Source organism: Stegodyphus dumicola, chromosome 2 (assembly GCF_044657685.1).
Source record: "Stegodyphus dumicola isolate Sdum_Otavi_A_Nest chromosome 2, ASM4465768v1".
In the NCBI taxonomy this organism is placed as follows: Eukaryota; Metazoa; Arthropoda; class Arachnida; order Araneae; family Eresidae; genus Stegodyphus; species Stegodyphus dumicola.
Window position 1 is genome coordinate 47,114,142 of NC_140769.1, and position 25,144 is coordinate 47,139,285.

The window sequence follows — 25,144 nt, forward strand, 5'->3', positions numbered from 1 at the left end:
CATCGCCGAAATTCGGACCTCATGCATACGCGTTGGCCGTGTTTTCAGTTACACCGCGATGGTATATGAAAAAGAGGGAGAAAATACCTTATATATTACCTCTTTTAAATGGAAACAGAGAATTAGAGGACCCAGTCACCAAATCCTGGCTGTGAAATTATCGTCCACCACCTTTTAGCTCGGGCGCCTCTTATTGAATTATTTAGAAATTTTCGATATCAGAAAATTTAAGAAATCATATTTTCTCTGGAATTCGAGCTCAGGACTTCTCGAATACACGTCGAATGGGTTTCCAATTAACCAACGAAGGCGTACTGAAAGACGGGAGAACACACCTAAAAAGACCTTACCGCAATTGGTAATTGCATTTGTAAAAGCAATTGCTGTTTTATTCATATATAACCAAAACTAATATAAACAAAAAACTCGCCTGGCCTTTTAATTAGTTTTAATTTAAAAAAGCACAATTAAGATAAAACATTACAATTAAGGGTGTTATAATTACACATTTAAGTTACAAAGTAAATCTCAGAGAACACCATGCTTAGTTCTTGAGTCCAGTACACTGACTGAAGGTCTTTTTTTGGCTGGTGTTTCTTCCGGCGGCAGCTAGGTGGTGCTTGTTGAGCCGTGGGGTACAGAAGTCGTAACTCCTAAGCGTCGTTGAGCCGTGGGGTTACAGGGGGACCTCTGGCTCGTACGACGTGTCGGCGAAAAGCCAGAAATATGTTTCTTTGGTCTGCAAATAGGATGTAACGTCCCCCATACTCTATCACCTTTTGACTGTGTAAGAGAACTTTAAACTGTGTAAGAAACCTTTTGACGTCGACAATCATAATATATTTTTGTGCTTTTCATACTCTTAATTAAATCGGAATGATTCATCAGCAGCACAGAATCTGGATGATTCCCTTTAAGCTTCATTGAATCAGGACGATTCATGCACAGCATAGAATTAAGATGATATTCTTCAAACTTCCACTGAATCAGAATGAGTCATTCAAAACTTCATAGAATGAAGATGATTCCCTTCATACTTCATTGAATTAATATTTTTTTCAAACTTCATTGAATCGGGAGGATTCATAAACAGCATAGAATTGAGATGATTCTGTTCTAACTTCATTGAATCAGGATGATTCATTCAAACATTTCTGAATCGGGATGATTCAATTCAAACTTCATTGAATCGGGATGATTCATCACACAACACAGAATCAGGATGATTCTCTTCATACTTCATTGAATCGGCATGATTCACTCGGAACTCCATAGAATCAGGATGATTATCTTCATACTTCATTAAATCGGGATGATTCACTCGAAACTTCCTGAATCGGAATGATTCACTTCAAACCTCATTGAATCGGGGGTGATTCTTTTCAAACTTCATTGAATCGGGATGATTCATCACACAACTCAGAATCAGGATGATTCTCTTCATACTTTCATCGAATAGGGATGATTCCTCACACAGCATAGAATCAGGATGATTTTCTTCATACTTAATGGAATCGGGATGATTCACTCAAAACTTCATAGAATAAGGATGGTTCTCTTCACACTTTATTACATCGGGATGATTCTTTTCAAAACTCCATAGAATCGGGATGATTCTCTTCATACTTTCATTGAATCGGGATGATTCATTCAACAATATAGAATCAGGATGATTCATTCAAGAGCACAGAATCAAAATGATTCTCTTCAAATCTTCACTGAATCGGGATGATTCATTCAAGAGCACAGAATCAAAATGATTCTCTTCAAATCTTCACTGAATCGGGATGATTCATTCAACAATACAGAATCAAGATGATTCTAGAAAATTTCACTATATGGGGTTGGATCTTCCCTTGGTTTGAAGCAGTTCTCTTGAATTTTTGCAATTAGCGATTTAGTTGAGTACGCCGTTTTGTAGGCAGATGTTTACCTTCGTCACTTCAAACATTCGCTAAAGTGGATATTTCAAAACTTTAGCTTAATTGGAAATTTATAGAATTTTGTCTACGTGCGTAATTAGCTTTTTGAGTTGAATCACTTTCAAATTATCTGAGACGGGCAGACCCAGTTCTATGACTAACACTTGCACGTCTCTTTTTCTGGTTAGTTCCAAAAGTTCATGTTATCGTACTTTCAATGTCTGTTGAAAAGTTCAATATTTGTTTGCAGAAAAATTATATGTTCAGAAATTTTATGAATTTCTTAATTACCCTTAACAGTTACATAATATTTGAAAAATAACATCGAACAAAATCATTAATCTGAGTTACTTCGAAAGCGAAACTAACATTTAAAAAGGATTATTACACTTGCTAATGGACCATAAAATGCAGAAATTTAGTAAAAATAAAATCCAAAAAATAGAATTTAACTTTGATAAATCTCCTATAATAATGCCTATGATGTCTACAAAATTCTAAATGCTCTAAGAAATTAATTTTCGACTGTAGTTCTCTTTGAAAAACATAATTAGATAATATAAGTTGTTCTCAAATATTACGAAATAATAATTTAAAAATTTTATAAACACACAATTCGAAAATGCAGCAAGTTTTAGAATACCTTTTCAGAATAACGACAAATAAAAGATTAATTCAAAGGAAATATTCTTATTGAATAAAAACAAAACATTAGTGGCACGATTTAAATAATATACTAGATAAAACCCTTTTCACTTTTTAATCATTTCTATTCTCAAAGAGGAAAAAAAGTATCCGTTAATATTATTCATAAAATAAAACAAAAGAAAACACACAGCTCATTCATAGATAGCAATACAGTTATAAAAATACTAAGGGAATTATGCACACCGGAAACATACGTATATCAATCAGAATAAAAATAACATTTTGCCGCGTAAACACTTTTCGTTCAGAATTGAAACGAAATTTAACTTATGCTGACTTAGAGTGAAATCAAAATTAATCTTCAATTAGAACATAGAATTAAAACACAGGAAATTCAAATAAAAATCACTTATTTAAACAACGTAAGACAATATAAATTCTTAAAGTGCAAAAGGAAACACCTAGAGCTTATATATACTTTATACATGATTCTGTTTCGTTTTTAACGACACATTCCATTCGATATTATTAAAGCATTAACGACTTTATAGTTAGAATTTTATATTACTTATTAAGTGAAAATCTATTATCTTCTTATTAAGTTAAATGCTTATTAAGTAAAAATATCTTATCTGTTATCTTCGGTTAAAGATGAAACGGATACTTCATACGGTTATAAGGTGTTTCTCTCACTTCCCTAGCGTGCCTTCGTGGTGTAATGGTAGTACGCTAGGCCGGTATTCCAGAGGTCCGTGGTTCGATTCCCGGCGAAGGCGGTTGCATATTTTTCATCTTTTCTGCTTCCAATTAACCTAATGACTCTACAAGTGGCGCCCGAACTAAAAAGGGTTGTGGATGATGATTCTTCGCACCCAGGATTTGGCGACTAGGTCACCTAAAACCCTAGTCGTCCTTTAAAAAGGGGAGTATATAAGTTGTTTCTCCCACTTCCCCAGAGTGCCTTCGTGGTGTAACGGTAACACGCTGGGCCGGTATTTCAGAGATTTGTGGTTCGATTCCCGGCGAAGGCGGTTGCATATTTTTCATCTTACCTGCTTCCAATTAACCTAATGACTCTACACGGTTTCCAAAATAATCTTGGGGTGAAGATGAAACCGATACTTTATTTATTTCAAAAATAATCTTCTGGTGAGGACTTCGCTGGTGGAAGTAGTACCTAAGACCTAGAGAAGAATATGAGTTGATGCCCTGGTGTCCTAAACTAAACAAGGTTTTTTTTCTCAACTGGATAAATCATTCGAGCCGCGCGTTGAGTGGCCAGATATAACCAAAACTAACATAAACAAAAGACTTACCTGGCCTTTTTAATTAGTTTGAATTAACAAAACACAATTAAGATAAAATATTACAATTAATGGCGTTATACTTACACGTTTAAGTTACAAAGTAAATCTTGGAGAACACTATGCTTAGTTCTTGAGTCTTTTTTGGCTGGTGTTTCTTCCGACGGCCGCTAGGTTGCGCTCGTTGAGCTGTGGAGTTACACATAGAATATTCAGAAGTTTTTTAGACATTCTTGAAGAAAATGCATTTACAAGCTTTAGTTTTTTAACTTAAAAAATCATACTCAGTGTAATCACTTTTTTCAGTAACAATAATTATTTATAAAATCATACGCACTAATTATTTTATTTGACGCCGCAAACTCATTTAACAGTTGCTTTGTTTTTAGAAAAGTCTTCCGCCTCATAACCGGGTAGTCATAAGCTATTTATATTTGTGTTTATATGAATTTTGTAATTTTACCTGGTTATATTAAGTATTATATTAGGATAATAGAAGATGCATGTATCCTGTGGCTTATAAAATGTATTAATATACATCTTCACACAAATACTAATTCAAGTAAAAGATGAAAAATATTGTTTGAAAATTAAAATTTTAAATATTAATTAGTCTGTACGAATAAAGGCATACATTCCTCAAGACAGCATTTTCCCGATAAAGATCCGAAGGAAGAGTATCGACAAAAAAAAAAAAAAAAAAAAAAAGTATGAAATGGTAGACGCGAAGTAAAGAAAATTTACACCATGAACCATCTGTTGAGAATCACTTCTCGCAGGTAGCTACCTCTAAAATGATCATTCTTTTTGAAAACTTAAATGATTGTCAGTATTCATCATGACTTCCTTAAAACCGTTTGAGTCCGGGAAAGCGCTATCGCGCTTCACTTGTCATATGCCAAAAATACGGCGCAGCGCGACAGCGCTTCTCTTGTTTTGTATCGAGAATGCGAAGACGCTGCTGTTAGTTATTATACTCTACGCAATTATTGAGAGCAATTGTAGTGATATCAGTAGCAGTTGTTTTATAGGAATTGGAAATTGTTTTCATTTTTTTACCAAGTGTTATACTGATAATTACGAAATAACCCATGTCAAGTTCTGGTTCATTTGAAAGTGATTATGTTATGAGAAGTGATAATGAAGAGTATAGTAATGACCTTGAAAGTGATAGTGGAAGTGACATCATCATTCGTTCTAAGAGATTACGAGTTATTAGTGATAGCAGTGATGATGATGAAGTAACTGCAAGTACCTCCGATGACGATATTATTGATGAGTTTTTACCCGTGGATACAATTTTTTCGAACGAATCGAATACTTTTTCTGAAGTACCTGGACCAAAGCATGCCCCTCCTCCTGATGCGAACCCAGTTGAATATTTGAATAATTTTTTTTCAATTTTCAATAATTTTTGTTTCAAGTATACTAACCAACAGCAGCGTCTTCGCATTCTCGATACAAAACAAGAGAAGCGCTATCGCGCTGCGCCGTATTTTTGGCATAGGACAAGTGAAGCGCGCGCCGGACTCAAACGGTTAAAGCGAAAACCTCCACAGAGGGTCCAATTAATTTGGAACCATCGATATCCGTCTGATAGAAGCATGTCTCTGATTCATAGTGAACCATTTTGGAACCATTATCTTCCTAAACCCACACATCTGAAATTGACTAATATTTGTGAAAATGTAGATAAACAATAAATTGGTTTAGAACATCCGCTTCTTACAGTGATGGCATTCAAGAGTAGAACAAAACTGGAACTATGGACGATCGTCTTAGAAAGTATTCAATACTCTGTTTTTCTGTTTTCTTTGTCGAGAGCGTTCTCGTGATTATCACCTCAAAAAGTGACCCGTATTCCTGGGAACATAAATACACATATGAATATCCCTCTAGAGGGTTTTAAAGAGGGTTCGCTTTATTTCCTGAAGTGCTTTTCATTTAATAAACTTATTATATATAATGAAACTTCTCGTGGTGACATCCTCCTTAAGATGACCATCAGTGAAAGCGAGCAGCATTTCTTAGAACAAAATACACACAGCTTTGAATGTCACTTCTTCAAGACGACCACAAAAAATATCCAGAGTCATCTGGAAATATGGTTAGCCATCCAAATGAAAATTCAATGAACTAGGTACTGGCTCAACTTTATAGGTCAATTCTTTTTCTAACATTATGTAACACTTTTCGCCACCCAGACGGTATAATGGTTAGGGGAGCTTGACTGTACTGAAATACCGAGGCTCGAATCCCAGAGAGGGCATGGATGTAAAATATTCTGTCCCTTTTTAGGACATAACGGTGGTCCCCCTTAGGAGCCTCCACAAAGAAATGGGCGCCACTTCTGGCCTTAGAAGTTACCAATGCCGTTATAGGCAAGTGCGCGCCACTGGAAAAAAAATTAACCCCTTTCTTCCAGATTTAGTATCCGATAATTCATCAGAAGAATAATAACGTGAAAAAGGAACGTGGGAGCACTTTCTGGACAGTGTAGATATTAACCTTATGGGACTGTTCACTGAGGTCTTCAACTCTAAACTCTCTAGAACATGTTTGGGATGATCCTGGGAGGTTTATTTGAACTAGCAATTCCTCTATCAGAATTTTCCATGACCTGAAAACAGAGTTGGTGCAGGAGAGGGATCAATTGTCACAAAGATTCACAAATTGCCTCATTTCTGATATGAAGTCCCGCGGTGAGAGATGGGTGACTATTGGAGAGAATCATACCTCCATATTAACCTCCTTTTTCGTTAGCTCTGGCAACCACTATTTTAGATTTTTTTGCATCGATGAGCATTACGCACATTCATGGGTATATATCATTATATAGTATATTTCTTTTATTGTATTAGCCTATGCCATCCCTAATTTAATTCAAATATGCCCATCATTTCCGGTGATAACTGACCAAATATGAAATCTCTCTTAGTTTTTTACACCAGTTAAATAAATCATATCGTGACCGGGAACATTATCTGCAAGATGGTAAGATGGTAAAAGCATTGTATACTAGCCTTGTAAGCAAACTGACAGGCACATAAATAAGAAAACAAAGGATTCAAGCTGTGTAGGAATAGTTTAATAAATTTAAGAGAAGTGTCATTTATAGTCACAGAGAAACGCTGTCGCTTCTGATTGAGGCTTGCCATAAATTCTCATCTATTATTAGGTGAAGAACATGGCCAAGGGCCAACCTCTTATGAGCTGATACATCTGCCCTACAAGCAAAACAAGAGGTTTGGGATAAACTGTTGCCCGAGGAGAAGAATAAACGTAGAAGAAACCGTCACTTCAATTGAAATTAGGAAGCTGTATACAGCAAGAGAAAGAAAGCAAAATTTTAGAAAAGACTCCGTTTGTTAAATGACAATGCAGTGTCATATTTTTGCATAAAGCTCAAAGGAGGCAAATTAAACTATAATGGATAGGTACCATATTAAAGTTTTACGAAAACAAAATCCACTGAGCCAACGGATAACAGTGATTCTATTAGTTACCCATAATTATTTTAAAACATGAAGAGAATATTAATAGTTTTATCTATTTTTACTTTATAGTACATTGTATTAATAATTTTTATATGAATATTTTGATACTGGAGAATGAATGTTCTGTATTCCAATTATTTCTTCTGGGAAAATTTGGTTTAGTATGCTAATATTCTGGTTTACAAGTACGTTTAGGAAATGAAAGCCAAGGCATTGCTGTATTTATTTACAGAGCGAAATACCGATTAATCGAGTTTTGGGCTAACAGGACCCTACCTAAAAAATTGTTAAGTCTGATTGAGAAGGGAATGGGAAGATTGTTATAAAAAAAATCGGTGTAAATCTGTCGGAAAATACAGAAAGGGAAAGGAATGCATGAGATAAAAACAGTAACAGCAGATGATACCATAATCATTTATAACTTAATTTTTTTCATTGATATTGTTGAGCATCCTTTCGTATCTTCCTTTCAGTTTGCAAGCCCACTAGCGGCCGAACGGTAAAGTAGCTGAATACTGGTAGCTTGATCCAGGGTCAGAATTTTGGCGAAAGAGCTGACTGTACGGACATTTTCGTGGTTTATCCCACATGTAACTTGCATACGATCCAGTTTTCCTTGGAAAGTCCTCCACGAAACCAAACCAAACCAAACCTTTCAGATTGAATATTGATTTAATTTGCGTAACCAAATGAATTTGTTCCAAGAAACGTGCTTGAAAAAAAAGTCACTTTTTAATAGTTCTGCGTTAGTTATAATACAGGTTTAATATGTTTCTTTAACTGTCTGCGGATTGTGAGTTAATAATGTTACGCTGGTAAGTGAGAGTTGAATAATAATATATGAAAAATGAGCAGTGCCTTCGCCGGGACTAAAACGGGACCTCTCGAATACGCGCCGAGTCCGAGTGTGCTACCGTTACATCAAGAAGGCACAGAAAGGCATTACCTCAAGAAGATATAGAAAGTACCGTATAAGCTTCCTTTTTTTTTTGTCATCTGACAGTGTTGCAATGTACTATATGCCAAGAGTAACTGCAGTGACATATTTAACGAGACACTTTGCAAGTTTTACATATTTTATGATGCCTTTAGACGTATTCTAAACTGAATCCCTTTGACATCGATCTCATTTCTTATTGCATTTGTTATATACTATTGGCATTTTTAAATTAATGGACACTTTGTAAAATAATACATCTGACCTGGTATTAACTGAGACACATATTGTACCATTATTCAGCATAACCGCAAGAGTTTTTAAGCCATCAGTAAAAACAAAATTTTCCTATAAAAGAACAAATAAAAAGCGCTATAATAGGCGTTGAAATATCTTCGATAAGTCACTTCTTTTTCTCGTTCTGTAGATTTGTAGAAGCATTACCAATTTGTCACCTGCCAAAAGGATAATGTTAAAACAGCTGAAGATCTCCAATTTCGAAGTTCTACCCCTACCAAAATGGGTAACCGGAGCAAATCAGTCTCCGCAAAAGATCGACAAGGTGAATCCTTACTAAGAAAAAAAAGATCCGAATTTTTCCTTGTTGGAAAAAGTGTTCTTCGATCCCCGGGATGAAAGTTTCATTTATAACAAGAAATGTGAAAGGAGACAGTGACAAGTGATGTATGGAAGCGTTCAAATGGCTGTTTTCTTTCTTTTTCTTTTTAGTGTGAGGAACTTCTCGATAACTTATACATCATAGAAGATTTCGAAGCATTTTTGTGCTAAAACGTGGTATTTCGCTGTCTCTCATATGGTGAAAATGCTCAATTCAATGTTATTACTTTTCCAGAAGGCATATTTTTTGTACAATTTCATTTCTGGAAGCTCACTGAGGTCATTAAACTTTCATCAATTTCAGTTATTTAATATTTTCACCTTTCTTTCAATTTCAGTTATTTAATATTTTTACCTTTTTTTCAATCTCAAGTTTAAAACGTTTGCCAACGTTCCTTGGAATTTCTGCAAGTTCTATAGTTATAGTCTGTTACTTTAAAATAGGAAGTTCGAAGTTATTTTCCTTCTGCCAACTTTTCACGAAACCATGGAAACAGCAGTAACAGCAGACGGTTTGAGTTACCTAATTTTTTCCCTCCACTTCATTTCCGTTCAGCGTATTTCGCTTCACGAAAAGCGCGCGAATAAAGGCTGACTCAAGAAGGTGATGAAATAAAATATGCTGAACGCTAGTGCCGTACTTAACGATGCTTTCGCTATTTGATATAGATGCTTGAGATGGATTTTATTAAAAAAGACAATACTTTTGTTGTTTATAAACAGTACGATTAATATTTCTCGGATTTTATTATATTAAGAAAGTACGAAAATAAGATTTTTTGTAAATTACGACGCCAAAAGCAAAAGTTTACACTTTCTGTGCAATATTAAAAAATAAAGTAATAATATAAAAAAATAGAAGGAAAAAAGAAAAAAAAAATATCTGGAAGGTTACAGATTTTAAATTACGTTCAAAGGGGCGTTTTTTTAGCATTTTGTTTGTTACCTGTATTTATTAAATATCATGTTCTTCACACTTAAGCGATAAAATTCAGTTCAACAGTAATATCGCAAAATAATTTTTAAATGAGCATATCTTTATAACATCCGATACACATTTCACGCGCTAGAGATAAAAATGTTTTTTCTGAACAACGTTGTCATTGCTCGCTTTGAAATCGTTGAGTTTCTTAATCAAAAATTCCTAAAAGTTTTACAAAATAGAAAATTGACAATAAAACAAATTCCAAATTTCAAATTTGGTCTCCCAGATGCCCATATATGCAGGAAGATTACATTATTCAAAATTTGATGGCTCTAGGTGCCGTTGTTTTCTCACAATGCGAAAGACATACATACACTTATACAGATTCAGCATTATTTAATTTCTTTGAATATAAAAAATCTGATGTGTACACCACATGACTTCCTTCTACGGAATATTAAATTATATCAATTTTTTCTTGCATTTCATTTAAACTTATTATATTGAATTAAATCTAAAAAATAGAAGGAAAAAAGAAAAAAAAAATATCTGGAAGGTTACAGATTTTAAATTACGTTCAAAGGGGCGTTTTTTTAGCATTTTGTTTGTTACCTGTATTTATTAAATATCATGTTCTTCACACTTAAGCGATAAAATTCAATTCAACAGTAATATCGCAAAATAATTTTTAAATGAGCATATCTTTATAACATCCGATACACATCTCACGCGCTAGAGATAAAAATGTTTTTTCTGAACAACGTTGTCATTGCTCGCTTTGAAATCGTTGAGTTTCTTAATCAAAAATTCCTAAAAGTTTTACAAAATAGAAAATTGACAATAAAACAAATTCCAAATTTCAAATTTGGGCTCCCAGATGCCCATATATGCAGGAAGATTACATTATTCAAAATTTGATGGCTCTAGGTGCCGTTGTTTTCTCACAATGCGAAAGACATACCTACACTTATACAGATTCAGCATTATTTAATTTCTTTGAATATAAAAAATCTGATGTGTACACCACATGACTTCCTTCTACGGAATATTAAATTATATCAATTTTTTCTTGCATTTCATTTAAACTTATTATATTGAATTAAATCTACTTAGTGTAAATAAAGTGATTAATGCAGATTTGAATCTTAAATAGACGAAAAACATAATATGCGTCATCTTTCCCCACGACATGTTCCCCAAAGCAGAACGCACTGCAGAGTTCTCTATGAGAAACAATTATTCGAACAAAAATGAAAAAATGGTGTTCCAATGGGTAAAACGTGAGTATATTTAAATGGCTGCAATAAAAAGAGATCAATTTATTATCATTAAAGGCAAGAAAAAAATCTTAGAACATGGTTTAAAGAATTTAAAGAAAGATTTTCAAAGGGTTTTATGATTGTTGTTGGTTTTTGATATAACGACAAATAAAAATTGAAAACTGTTCAGGTCAACTCCATATATTATAAGAAACATATTTTATAACCAATTTTCAAATATGAGACACCTTCTCCTTACCCACAATGCCATCAATCAGAAAAACTGCTCAAGATAAGCAGGCAGCCGCAAGTCAAAATCCATTGTTAATACCCTGGTCAAAATGAAACAAGAAACAGGTATCAAGGCCCTTCGGTCATACCTCTACTAAATTTTCTGATGCATTATCCTCCAGATTTTTGGACTTTTATAATACGAATTGTTCAGACGTCGACCTACAACCCTCCTTGGACTTTGGAAAGATTTTCAAGAGGACTGGTGTAAAATACCTCTTTTAATACTACAAAAGGCTTTATTATCTTGGAACTTATGATGTGAAAAGATAGTGAAGAATAAGGGTTATCAAATGGGACATTTAAAACCCAAAAAAATTAGGTCAAATATTTCTGTCAATATAATGAAATCGTTTAAAAAATGTGCGAACAACCACTGTAACTCAAAAAGAATTTCTAACTTTTCTTTTTTCACATAAAATATGCAACAAAATTAGTAGGCTGAAAGCCATCTTTGTTGGCTAGACTTCTTAACGACTTAAGTCGGAAAGTTAAAAATAGCATCTTTCAGACTCTTATATAATTCCCAAGACATGTAACTGAACGGAGCATCCTAGGAAATTATAAGATCACGAGAACAATTAATATAAAAATTTAAAAGAATCGCTGCACGTTCGTCGCTCATCGAATACTATTAATTGGGGCTTTAAGCTTGCTGGAAGAGCGAGGTTTGCGAGACGATTATCTGTGTTAAAAGTAATTAAATATAACATGCAGTATAACTTCTTGTTTATAATTTAAAGGTATTATTAGATTTATAAAATGGCTTCAAATTAAGAATGTGTTCTTTAGCTAAGGAACATACGTTAGCTAAGTACGGGTGTCAACAAATGGAACTAAACCAAGTTAACTAGCAGAAAGTTTTCTCTCTTAACAGAAATAGTTTTCCATCTAGCTACCGTCTATTCCGTCGTATAATGCGCACGTGTAATTTCATACTATACGTTTTTTAATTTTTAGTTATATTCGCCGTATAACACATATTCTTTCCTTTGCAAAAAAAAGTTGTTATGGGCGTTGGTCTTACCTTTCGAAGCTATTTTCCAGGCTTTTGAACAATAGTATACCAAATTAACAAGCGAGAAGGAGAACAGAATGTGCGTAGATGAATTGCTTGAGGGAATACAGAACTTTTCAAAGAGTGTGCGTTGTATTCCATGCAGATGTGCAAAAGAATGTTATTCGAGGATTTCGGAAAAAAAGGGGTACATGTGTGTATCAATAAAATATTCAAAGAAAATGTAAAATGAAAATGGAATACGTTTATATTAAAAATGTGATAAAACATATACAAAAGGAGACCAAATGCGTCATACCAGTCTAGAAATAGTGTCTGAGTGGATAATAAAAGCATGGAACGAAATTAAATTCGACATAATTTAAAAGTAATTTTTAAAAATTTTCATTTATCTACAATTTAGATGAAACGGAAGATAATTTTATTATGATACATATGATGATTTAGATATTTTTTATATCTGTCTATATTATACTGACTGGATAACTCGGTAGTTTATTTACAACATAATTTACAAGCAATATTTTTCAGTACTTTCTTTCAGAGTTCTTTTAAGCATTGCTATTATTTTGCTTGAAATCGTTTAAGCTACATACCCATTAATATACACTTTTACAAGCACAGATTAATTTCTTATATCCCAGAAGAAATTAACAGTTGGAGTTTTTTGATCGGTTTCAAAATAGATGCTCAAGAAACAGAAGCCTGTGTGCTTTTTAGAGCTGGAAAAAAGCAGAGCATTTGGGTAGCAAAATATACCAGTCTGGATAGGAGAAGAGAATATTAAAAGAAAATAGCTATGGCAGAAATTTCAATACAGGTGGTGTGGTTACTCTTTTTCGAGGGAAGTGAATCGATACTTCTGTTTCTCATAAACATTTGAATACACTTTCAGTGTCTTTTCTGTATTATTCAACAAACGAAGAAGTTGTGATCTAAAAATGAGTACCACTGATTGCTTAGAACGCGCACAGCATAATTTGGTAAGCGAAACTCTGTGCAAGCTTCGGTTTCAGCTAGAGAAAAAAAGCTTCGCATGTTGCATTAAAAAAGGACCAGAAGCATTAAAAAAGGACCTGTTTTTATTTGCTTCCATATTTCGGGATGAAAGCTGCGCAGTGGTCGATGTTATTTATTAATAACAAATAACTCTTTCAGCTGCCTTTGGGATTCTTATGGTTAACTCCTCTTTGCATTTCTCTTTGAGCTCTTTGGGCTATGTTTAGTAGTTAATGCCCTTTCTATGAATTTAGATGTTAGAAAGGATTTTAAAAAGGTGTACCTTTCTTTGCGAATTTGATTGCAAGAAACAATTTCAGCCAAGTAGAGCTGCTTTAGGGATATAATACATAGCTTTTTACCTCATGTGATCTCCGAAGGTTTGTTTAAATAATCAGTTGCGTTCTATTTATCGAGTGATTAAATAATTAAAAATTTAAAATAATTAAAGTAAGCAAAATCATCGTATTTTGAATTCCATAAACTGCAACACTATTAATAAATCGATGAAAAATGCTTCTAAATCTCTCTCTTTATATATATATACAGCAAGCAGAATTACTGGAATAAAATTCCTTGACAGTAGAATTTCTGGAGCTCCCTGATTGTTTACGCGTCCTCTAGCAACAAATTCCTGTATATGATATAGCAAAAGAGCTGTTACACTTCTCAGATTTAAAAATAAATGGTAGCCTTGTTTTATCCTATTTATATTATATAATAACTATATGTATTAAATATGGGGCTGTCGTTGGATCTCATTAAATAATCATTAGTTTATTCCAGTGAATAGATTTCAAGTTTTTGACAACCTCGGCAATGAGAAATTCACAGATTATTTCTCACTATTCCGAAATTAAGATGAGTAACACAAATAACATAAAACTTCAGAAATTACTCAGTGAATTTTCAAGTAATTTGACATCATACATCTATTCTGAAGAATCAATATAAGAAACGAAAATAAAAATAAAAGATTAGATTTTTGAGATATGAAAATTTGGAAACATAGTAACCTAATCGTATCAAATGGTTTCGAAAGATAGAATTAGTAGAAAGGCTTTGACCATGCAGTTCTAATAATGAGTCATCTCATCTTTAATGGAATAATGAGGATTAATGGGAAGTATTTTGGTCATCTGCAAGTGGATTTTTAACTCATAGAAGGTGCTGGAAAGTGCTTGTCTTGCTCCAAAGGCCTCTTTAATTTCTCAAGTTCGGTATGTTTAAAATTTTACACATATGCTTTTTAGGTTTAAGGTGTAAGATCATTTCACGGCAAAATTTCTCTTCATTGAGAATTTTTTAGCTGAATCGACTTACCATTGTGCTGTAGTTTTGCCATCAACATACGCAGTCTGAGATTACAGAGCAGTTCGTAAATTCCACAGTACATCTTCAAAGTTATGATACTGAATGTTTTCAACCATTTCTAATAAAGATGCTAGAAGAACTCTCAACAATAGTGCTTGCTAGCAAAATCCTAGCTTGTTTAACCCTCGCTTTTATTTATCAGATTTGTTCCCGATGACGTACAGTTGTTACCTAAAATGAAAGCTGTCCTTAAATAACACCCTTTTCAAAAATTTTAGTTACTCAGAAAATTATAATATGGGATTAAATAATGTGCTCTAAGAGCTGACATCTGCTAATAAAAAGCAATAGAAAAGTTCAGGCAGCTTGCCAAGAAATGTACAGCATCAAAATGGATAGCTAAACAGGGATAAACCTGCTTTTTTATACCTTGATGTTTTTCATGTTCCATCCTAAACTTTATAAATAACCCTTATAATGTGTCCAGGCAACTTTCCTCCGTCAAAACCACGCAGCCGCATACGAGGGCATGTTATTATTGCACACTAATATGCTCACTCCTTCTTGCAATTGCTCCTCCCTTTTGTTTGAAGAATAATAGCATTTGATCTCGTGACGGATATTTCGTCAAAAAACTGATAAGTTTGTGCGTGGTATCTCGATTTAGCAGCCAGCAAAAGAAGATTTATTGTTGGGATTAGAAATGAGGCTTACGAAGCTACCATTCAAGATGGATTCTCCTGAGGAAAAAAGTCATGGTAACATACACCAGTCATTATTATACGCAAAACTCCTTATCTGCTGACTGTCTTTATAAAGATGCTATCACTAAAGACTATCGCTAAAAACTGTGGCAAATTTGTCCCATTGTTTTCATGAGGTGTCTTGTTCGAACTTTTTCTGATCTAGCAAGACTATAAATTTTTTGAATTGCTTCCAGAGCATCCTTACTATTTTCCTGGATACATGAAATGAATGAAGTCTCCTCCCCTCGAAAATGGCAGGTTTACAACCAGCAAGTTTATCTCTACCTCAGTTTGCATTTTAAGTAATTGAGGAAACTTATTAGGTCAAACTATAATTTACTTAACCCCAGTCACAAGTTTATATATGAACAACAAACTCGCGGGTCTTCAGTTTTCTCGCTTACATATTAAATATGTACGAGAAAAAAATCATCGTTCAAATGTGCATTAATCTCAAGTTTGTAGTTCCAAAACGATGCGTTAACATTAGACAGTAGCAGAAGTCACATAACATCAAACTCGCCCGAAAACAAAATTCAGTATATTTCCTAAGTCGGTAGTTTTCCCGTTTTCATATCAAATCTATACAAGAAATATAATCATAGTTCAAATATGCACTCATCTCCCAAGTTTTGGCTATTTAATGAAAGACATTTCGTAGCTCGAAAGGATGTTTATTGCGTGAGTTAACTTTAGTATAATTTAGGAAATATAATTTAGGTTTCGTGACAGTTATGAATTTTATTCCAAATAAAATTCGCCCATTTTTTATGATTTATTTTTAAAATTTTTATTTTTAAAGAATTTTTTATAAATTTTTCGAAAAAAATTTCAATTATAACCTGTAAAATTTTTACCATTATCTTAATGTAGATGTAGTATTTCTAAGCATGCCTGCAAAAAGTTAGTTTTTCATTCAAAATGCCTTAGATATACGTGAATTTACAAACTGACGCGTTTTGGAATTTGGCATTTTCGTTATAAGTGATAGTAACATCAAATGTGGTTTAGGCAGTTTGTGAAAATAATTTGAAAGTAGGAACGATGTGACTTTTATTCCAGTCATGCACAATGTAAAAAGGGAAAGGAAAATAGGTTGCCATATATTAAGAATTTCTCCAAGTGAGTTATTCTCGGCGCAAGCTGGAAAGAGTATGCCAAGATAATATTTTGAAATTATCCGTAAATTTCGCACCAAATTTTACAAAATTTAATTTTTATACATAATTTGAGTCGTAGAATCGAAATATGAAAAAACAATTGCCATGCCATTTCATAAAAAGTCCGACTTTATGTCAAAATACCTATATTAGAGCAATGCTATATATAAATCCAATATATATCCTAAGTTGCGCTTTTGCCAATATATATCCTAAATCGCAATTTAAATTTCGTCATTCGGTCCAGTCAATTCGTCAATATAGAACTATCCCAATTCCTCCCCCCCCCGATGTGTTTTAAGCTCAGAGTTTAATAACAGAATCGGATGTCACGCAACAAGGTACATTCATCATTTATTATTATTACAGGCATTATTGCTATTATAAGTACATTTAAAAATAGTAGATCTGGTCTGTCAACACAGTTTGAATTTCAACATACGTAGATGTGGAAATTTAGCAATTCAATTTTAATTGAATTTACATATAACCAGTCGGGGAAATACTCAGTTGAATTTTCACATACTAGAATTGGTTGGAGAGGGAGTTCCGCCTCGTGCGGCAAATTTTTGGGCAGGATATTTTTCTTCCGAAGCACTATTTTGTAGAGCTTACGAATGCTGATCATCGAGAGGGATGAAGAATAATGAAATTCTGAATGACCAACGGAATCAAATTAAGAAGAAAAACAATCGTTACTGTAGATAAAGTAGTTAAAGGAATCACTGCGAGATTTCAGCATTTATTCCATCCAAACATATGAATGAAAATAACGTATATCAAATAAATTATGATTACGAGAATATTATTAATGAAGAAGAATTTCTCATTAAGACAGAAGTTTAATGAAGAAAAATTTATCATTAAGAGAGAAGTATTCCGGATTTTATTTCCATTATTGATAGGGAAAACAAAGCAGGAACTTGGAAGGGCTCTCCTTTTGAATTTTTTGCACGGTAGTCTGAAATAAAATCTCCAGAACAAAGTTTCAAATATTGTAATACTGCTGTTAATTGTGCACCCTATTGCTTAAATTATGCTAGTTGTGAGAAGAGGTCTCTATATAAATATCATTTAAGAGGTATTTAAGAACTGTATAAGGTATTTTACCTCTCATTTCCGCACATCTTCGTAGTGCAACTAGTTTGCACGTCCGACGCATGTTCGGGAGGGCCAGAGCTCGAATCCTGGAGAGGGCATAGTGGATTTCTTCAATTTCATGATATTGGGAAATGCTAACTGAGTCTACAAGTGGCGCATGAAGTAAAAAAGTTGGTGGACGATAATGCGTCACCACCAGGATTTGGCAATTGGTCGTCTAATCACCAGTCACTCATTAAAAAGGGGAGTATATCAGGTATTTTCTCCCCGCTTTCTGAATGCTTTCGTTGTGTAACTGGAAGCATGCTCGACGTATATTTGGGTGGTCAGGAGTTGGAGTCCCGCTAAGGACGTTGGAAATTTCTTCAGTTTGCTGGCGTCACAAACATTTACAACTGCAAAGGATTATTTTGCATTTAAAAAATCTTTCTGTATTGTCTACGTACTGCAGCAATCAAGTAACCTTTAAAATATCAATAACGGTTTTGCAACCAAAAAAACACCCAACATAATAATATAATATTGTATATTTGGAACTAAAGATTTTGTTCAAAAATAAACATAAAGTTTTAATTTATTTCCTTAAATGTCATTTCGACAATTTTTTAGTCATTTGCTTGTATGTCAGAGACGGCAAATCCACGGAACGCGCCAGACAGCAAAAGCTCTAGCTACGCCACTGCACATACTATAAAATGATTAACCTGTTTCTTAGATAACTAAATAATACACTGATGCTTGTGAAAACTGCAACGCTATGAAGGAATTATACAAATTGAACAAAACTCGCAGAAAGGTAAAGTAAGGTAAGATATGCAAATGATTAGAAATACAAAGCAGTTGTGCATGCGTTGAATGAGAACCGGCACTTGTTCCATGAATATAAAGGACTGTAAAGTTGCACTGAAATCTGTTTATAGTCCCCTGTCTGTGGTGACCGTTTAGTTAGTGGTCAATATGCCTCGTCAACAGCGAAGGGTGCCATACTAACAACTAGCGGAGTTCCAACAAGGCCACACCGTCAGTATGCGAGAGGGTGGTCTTTCGTCTCGAGCAATCGCAGCTAGCAGACAGCTTTATGTCACAACAGTGTTGAGTATTTGGAAGAAACGGACAGAAGAGAACTAAAAAAAGGCGAAATCCTTACAGTCGGGAACATAATAACACAACGGCGCGGGACGACAGATACCTCATCTGCATGTTTGTTACGTATCGTATAGTGTCCTCTCGTGTGTTAGCACAACTTTGGAGTACGGTTGAAAATATTGAGTTGTCTAGCTCTATGGTTCGTCACCGTCTGCTGCAGCATGAATTGCGTGCAAGGGTTCCTCTACGCAGGATTCCTTTGTCGCTCAATCACAGATTCCTCCGATTTCAGTGGGCACGACAACACAGTGCGTGGCATGCCCTGCGGCAACAAGTTTTCTCTGATAAATATCGCTACAATCTGGAGTACAATGATGGAAGATTACGCGCCGTACATTACAGAGGGGAACGTCAGCTTCCGTAGTGTGTTATCCAGCGTCATACTGCACAAACGTTTTGCATCATGGTGTGGGAAGCTATTGGGTATAATTGTGGATCCCATCTAGTAGGGGGGTAGATTGCGGACAATCTCAACAGTGATCGCTGCATAAGGGAAGTTGTGGAGTCAGAAGACCTGTCTATTCTTGGAAGGATTTCGGGCGCTGTATTTTAGCAGGGTAATCCTCGTGCATATTTTCTGTGACTGCAAAAGCCTTCTTTAGGGCACAACAGGTTTCGCTTCTTTCATGGCCTGCTTATTCCCCAGGTATCTCCCCCACTGAGCATATCTAGGATTTCATCGGTCGGCGACTTACTCATACAGCTGGCGGGACGCACACTAAGACCTAACTTTGGCGTCAAATCGAAGCCATACGAAATACCATTCCCCAAGATTACATTCAAAACCTGTACGATTCAATGCCACGAAGTGTACAGGCTCTCATCGCTGAGCATGGAGAATTGTACAAAGTACTGATTTGGAATGCGTGGAATAAATTTTATTCATTTCCTGCAACTTCTTTATGGTGTTGCATTTTTCACAAGTATTAGAGTATATTTCCTTTATCGTAAGAAGGAAGCTTTTCGTAGCAATTAAATGTTTTAATGAAAAGAAAAAGTACAGTATTTTTCTTTCAAAATGTATTTTCATGAGACATATCTTAAAGGGCTGAAGATTTTATATTTGAATAATATTCATAAGAAATAGCATTTAAGTATAAGCATAATTATTTGAAACCTTTTTCCTTCCCCATTCTCAACAAAAGAGAATTTTTAATAATAATAATGGTTTAAAATAGCGTTTCATAGCTAAAATATGTGAAAAAATTGTGATTTGATTTTGTTTAACTTGATTAAAAAATTTTATGTACTGTGTTAAGAGAAAAACTGAAGAATCCAAATAAATAAAGGGCTATATAAAACTATTGACTATGATTTGATAATTTCTCAGAAAGTTTACCTAAGAACACTAATGAAATTTAGTTCTTTTAAATTAGAAGATTATTATCAGTAGGATTACTTGTATAGAAATTTAATGTATTTATTTAAATTAACGGGTAAAAATTTCACACGAACGATAAAGAAATACTTTTTTTTTTTTTTTTTTTTTTTTTTTTTCAGAATACAAGGAATATTCTGCTTAGTATTGAGATTGAAATTATTAATTAGATTATCTTTTTTACAATGAGACAAAGTACTTTTATAGTACACTACACATGCATAAGCTATATTGCAACTCATATCACATAAGCCTCTTTTACTATAAACTGATATGTAATTAATAACATGCATCTTTATTTCATTTTGTGTTTATCTCAGCAAAAACAATTAATTTTCCTTTGTTGAAATTTTTTTTATAATTATTACAATATTTAATATTCCCTCCAACTTACACATTTTTATAATCATAACAATAGGGAAAAGTACTAAATGAGCTGCGTTATAAACAACTAACTAATTCCCTGGTTAATGCTTTCTTACACTCTTTTGTTTTTAATATAAAATTTCTTTTACTAAGAGAAACAATGGAATTTTATGCTTTGTATTTTGTGATTGATGCCATTTACTAACGACTAATGCAAGTATTAACGTAATCATTACTGCCAGACAATTTTTATTAAAAAAAGGTTTAGATGATCTGTTATAAATTTTTTAGGTATAATGTGCTACATTTTAAAGCATGAACAAAAACATTATAATAACTATTTTTCTTTTATTTTAAACTTCCCCCAGGAGGAAAAAAACTTATTTTTTATAGTAAAACATTTTCTTTACTTGCTGAAAAAAGATATTAGTGTTGAAAAAATAAGAATTTAGGGAAAAAATTGCAAATTCCTCACTTAACCCATTGTTCCTCTCTGCTGTATATTTTGCTGTTGTTCTATTCTTTTGTTAAGCATCATCGTGTATGAGGTGTTCAATCATGCGTCGGAAAATATCTATGGGATTATCTGTTCCAGAGCCTTCTTCTGCTCCCTAGGAACAGCTGGGTACGAGGGCCCTAAGCACTTTCACTCCCATGTCGAGGATTAGGAAGGCATTAGAGGAGCACTTACGCTTGATATGGAGCTCTCTCTCTTCTTCTCACGCTATGGAACAATTTATAACCGTAGGGCGGCGATTGGTTAATAGAAAAGTATCAGAAAGGAAAGGATTCATAATAAAAAGCATCAGATAGCCGAGCAATCATCGAACGTGTCTCAAAATTTCATACATTCGTGAAGAAACAAATGAAGAGTGGTCTGTTTCTCCCTAGACTAGGTTTGAAACTCTAGGTCCTAGACTAGGTCCCTAGACTAGGTCAGTTAACTTATCCTATAAGGAAGAAATGTTACGTTTGCAAAAATTATTAGATGTACGAACTCTTGAAGACTCCATTGAAGAAATTAATAATGAAAGTTATAATGAATTTTTTATTTCTCATGATACTGATTCATAAATCGAGATGCATTCTGAAAACAAAAATGATAATGATATTTATTGCTTTATAGGAAAAGACAAAAAAAAAAAAAAAAAAAAGAAAAAAAAAAAAAAGAAAAAGAAAAGCCTAAAGCTGATTTTAGAACTCTTACTCATAATATTATTACTGAATTGCCTGGAAACATCGTTAAGGTAAATATGTGCAGACACCAAATGAATCGTGCGAACTTTTTCTAAGTGAACAAACGTTTTTGAAAGTCGTCAGGCATACAAATATTTATATTGCATCTATTTCTGACAGCTATATTATTTTTTATTAAGATGTTTGTGTTTTGATGACATAGGAACTCACGTCGTCAAGAAAGAATCAAATAAACTTCCACCTATAAGAGAGTTTTTTGAAGAGTTTGTGAATAACTGCCAGAAATATTACACTGTCGGTGAGCTCATAACAATTGATGAAAAACTTGAAGCTTTCCGAGGAAAATGCTCTTTCAGGCAGTATATTCCTAAGAAACCTGAATAATATTTTCTGAATAGGCTGAATAATAATATAATGAATTTCTAATAAATTCTTTATTAATATAATACGTTTTCCTATTCCTTTAAAAAATTCTATTTCATGAAAAATATTATAGAAATTAAAATTAAAATTTTAATTTTCATAATAGGCATATTTTTAAAGTTTGAATCATAATTTTCTTGAAGTGTAACTGTTTTTTTCTTCAAAAACACGAGCCAGTTCTTTTGCACCCAAGGTGCGCATTCGTGTAACTCAAAAGAGCAAGTGCGCTCCCGGCTTAAATGGCCCTATGCGTGCTTTTCAAGATATATAATTTTGGTGGGAAGAGGAAGAGGATCAGTGTTTCTCTCATACGAAAAATGTGACTTTGATTTCACATTTTAAATTATTTTGAAGTGAATTTTACCTGAAAATGAATAAAAATCTACGTGAATTACCTGCTCAACATAACCCGATCAATTAAAATATGGTCTTCCAAAATATGAGAAATGTTTTTCACTGTTGTTTAAGCCATGGCTTTGGGATTTTATAATATTTGCTAGCACAAAAGCTGCAAGAAATTGTTTCATAATAGAATATTTAAAACACATTTTCGGCATTATATTTTCGCATTAAGGTGTAGAGTCATTGTAGTAGGAAACACGAAAAATCAGCAATGGCTTCGCCGGGACTCGAACCTGGACCTCTTGCTTGAATATGCACCGAGTATGCTGCCGTTACACCCTGAATGCATACAGAAAAAGTCCCCTTTTTAAAGGGCGACTGCGGATTAGTGGACCCAGTCACCAAATCCTGTTTTAAATTATTCATCATCCACCAATTTTTAGTTCGGGCGCCACTGTAGAGTCATTAAGATTTTTAAAGTAGGAAACACGAAATATGAGCGAAGCCCTTGTCGGGACTCGAACCTGGACCTCTCGAATACGCGAATAATTGTAATATTGTGTGCAAATATTTCTGGAAATTCTTCCCTGAAGTATCAAAACTGTGATGCGAATGTTCCCGAAACAAGAACTTTATACAGATTGGACTCAATAGGACTCTAAAAATGTGAAATTATTTTGAAAGAATATAGTACTTAAAATTATTACTGAATTCAAAACTTTACGACTTACAATTTTTTAATTGTTCAATATTTTGATGCTTTAATACCCTTTCTCTCAAAAAGGCTTTGCTGTCTCTCCGCCTTTTTCTCTTTAAAAGGGGAAATACGCAAGATAAAGAATATGAAAGTAGACTTCTAATTTTACCTGGCTATAACCTCTTTTAGTTTTTGTTTAATTCGGGGACTTCCTCTCTCTATCTTAAAAATAGCGCTGTAAGTCTAAACTGCGTCATTCAAATTAATCACGCGATCCTACGTTACGCTTAATGCAGATACCTCTCGCCCAATCACTAAATAATTGTAAACCAAAACTTTTTTACCTCGAACTGAAACTCTTTTAATCCCTCCCTTCTTCCTCTGAGTTGCTGCGACACTTTCGCTTAAGCTTTCCTCCTGGCAAGGCGTTTTGCGGCTACATTCACTGTTGTTTAAGACAGGGCTTTGATTATGTGCTGAGCTAACAAAAATGTAGGGCACATAAGACGCCCGTCCGTATGTAAATCCAAATATTGTGAATACAGGATTGCTTTCCTGAACAATAAAATTATCTTGAATCCGTCTATGACTGCCTTGCCAAGTTTCTTCACTAGGCATCTATTATGCCACTACCAAGTTCCAAATTGTTCATATCTTGTTATAAATGTATATATATATATATATTAAAGAAAAACCTTAAAATATTGAATTTTAAAATTTATTTAATAGGAATATAAAGATAAATCTCCTGTGGTGTTGGTGCAGAGATAATATTTAATATAATAAAGTAATATAGAATATAAATTAAAATTATCTTCTAGGAAATTCGAAATGAAGCATTATTGTTGTAAAAATTAATTGTAATTTGTAAATAAGTACAATGGAGTGGCCAATTAAAATGTAAAATAAAAGATAAAGCAAGAGAAAAAAATTTGAAAGCCTTCAGATTTTATATTACGCCCAAAGAAGAGTTTTTTAACGTTCTTCGCTCTTAAACCACATAAAATAGAATTCAACAACAATATCACAAAATATTTAAAAACAGCGTATCTTTAGAATTTCTGATAGACAGTCTGGAGATAAAATTTTCTTCTTTCGTACAGTGTTGCAATTGCTCGCTTTGAAATCGCTGGGTTCGTTAATAAAATTTTCTTAATTAAGTTGTACAAAATATGAAATAATTAATAAAAAAATTCGAAATCAAACATTCGAGCTTCCAAGTGCCGATGTTCGGATGGAGGACAACGTTATTCAAAATTTGATGGCTCTAAGTACCGTCGTTTTTTCCCAGTGACAGAAATATGCTCACATTTATGCAGATTTTACATTCTATACTTTCTTTATAATACAGGAGGGTAATATTTGGTGTTGGTGTTGGTGTATTTAATTATGGCAAAGCACACGAGGGCTATCTGCCTAAAGGGAGGGATGCCTTTCGTGGAGGACTTTCTAAGGGAAACTGGCTCGTATACACGTTACACATGGGGAAAACCACGAAAACGCCCATGCAGCCAGCCCGTTCGCGGGATTCGAACCTCAGACCGAACTACCAGTGTTCAGCGTCTTTACCGCTCGGCCGCTGGTGGGCCAAGGGTAATATTTGGAAGCAACAATTTGAAAAGTGATACGCCATTTATAGAGAAGTGAAGCAAAAGCCGAGACTAACAGTCCTTCTGGACTGACTCTTCTTTGGTGTAATAATTGCCGATTCCATAGAAAGATCCCGACTTAATCGAGAGGAATTGGAAACGTTCCATACAACCATCAATAACTCATGATAAGCGCGTTTCGTTATTTTTGCTATCTTCACTATCAGCTTTAGAATATTAGAATTACATCTTACCAATTCAGGTATG

The 25,144-nt window shown here is 33.9% G+C and overlaps 1 long non-coding RNA gene across 1 annotated transcript in view; it reads right to left on the minus strand.

Annotated features, from left to right (window-relative positions):
• Positions 1-25,144, minus strand: part of LOC146998436 (uncharacterized) — a 130,912-nt gene that overhangs the window by 51,080 nt on the left and 54,688 nt on the right. Inside the window, exon 2 of the long non-coding RNA XR_015039424.1 lies at positions 3,962-4,063. This is a non-coding gene — a long non-coding RNA (uncharacterized LOC146998436). The remainder of the gene's footprint in view (positions 1-3,961; positions 4,064-25,144) is intronic.